We start from the raw sequence: 1,010 nt of genomic DNA, 5'->3' as shown, positions 1-1,010 counted from the left end.
AGGCAAAAGGATTGCTTGAGCCCAAGAGTTGGAGATTGCTGTGAGCTTTGATGCCACAGCACTCTACCTACTGAGGACAACAGCTTGAGACTGTGTCTAGAAAAACAAAACAAACAAAAAAAAGAATCACCTATTTTTTTTGTTTTCCCAGGGCATATAAAAAAGTATGTTTATACTATAGTCTATGAAGGAGGCAATAGCACTATGTCTAAAAATACAATGTACATATCTTAATTAAAAAATACCATGTAAGGCCGGGGGAGGTGGCTCATGCCTATAATCCTAGCATTCTGGGAGGCTAAGGTGGGCGGATCCCTTGAGCTCCTGGAGTTAGAGACCAGCCTGAATAAGAGCTAGACTTTGAGACTCTGTCCCTAAAAATAGCTGGGTTCTCAGGAGGGTGCCAGCTACTCAGGAGGCTGAGGCAAGAGAATCACATGAGCCTAAGAGTTTGAGATTACTGTGAGCTATGAGGCCCCAGCACTCTACCATGGACAACAAAGTGAGACTCTGTCTCAAAAAAAAAAATACTATATAGCTAAAAATGCTAAGGATCATCTGAACCTTCAGTGAGTTGTAATCTTTTTGCTTGTGGAGGGTGTTGCCTTGATGTTGATGTCCGGGGGCTTATCTGGGTGGTAGTTGATGAAGGCTGGGGTGGATGTGGCAGTTTCTCAAAATAAGACAATGAAGTCTGCCACATTGATTGACTCTTCCTTTCATGGACTAGTCACATGTAGTCACATGTAGTGTGTGATGCTGTTGATAGGATTTTACCCACAGTAGAACTTTCAAAATTGGAGTCAGTTCCTCTCAAACTCCACCACTACCTTATCAACTAAACATATGTAATAGTCTACATTTTTTTGTTGTCATTTCGAGAATGTTCGCAGCATCTTCACCAGGGATAGATTCCATCTCAAGAAACTACTTTCTTTGCTCCTCCATAAGAAGCAACTACTCATTGTACAAATGTCAGCAGGAGATTGCAGCAATTCAGTCACAACTTC

The sequence above is a fragment of the Otolemur garnettii genome, unplaced genomic scaffold (assembly GCF_000181295.1).
Source record: "Otolemur garnettii isolate 467f Iridium unplaced genomic scaffold, OtoGar3 scaffold00098, whole genome shotgun sequence".
NCBI classification, from domain to species: Eukaryota; Metazoa; Chordata; class Mammalia; order Primates; family Galagidae; genus Otolemur; species Otolemur garnettii.
The sequence above is the reverse complement of the archived record's forward strand: the minus strand, read 5'-3'. Positions refer to the sequence as shown.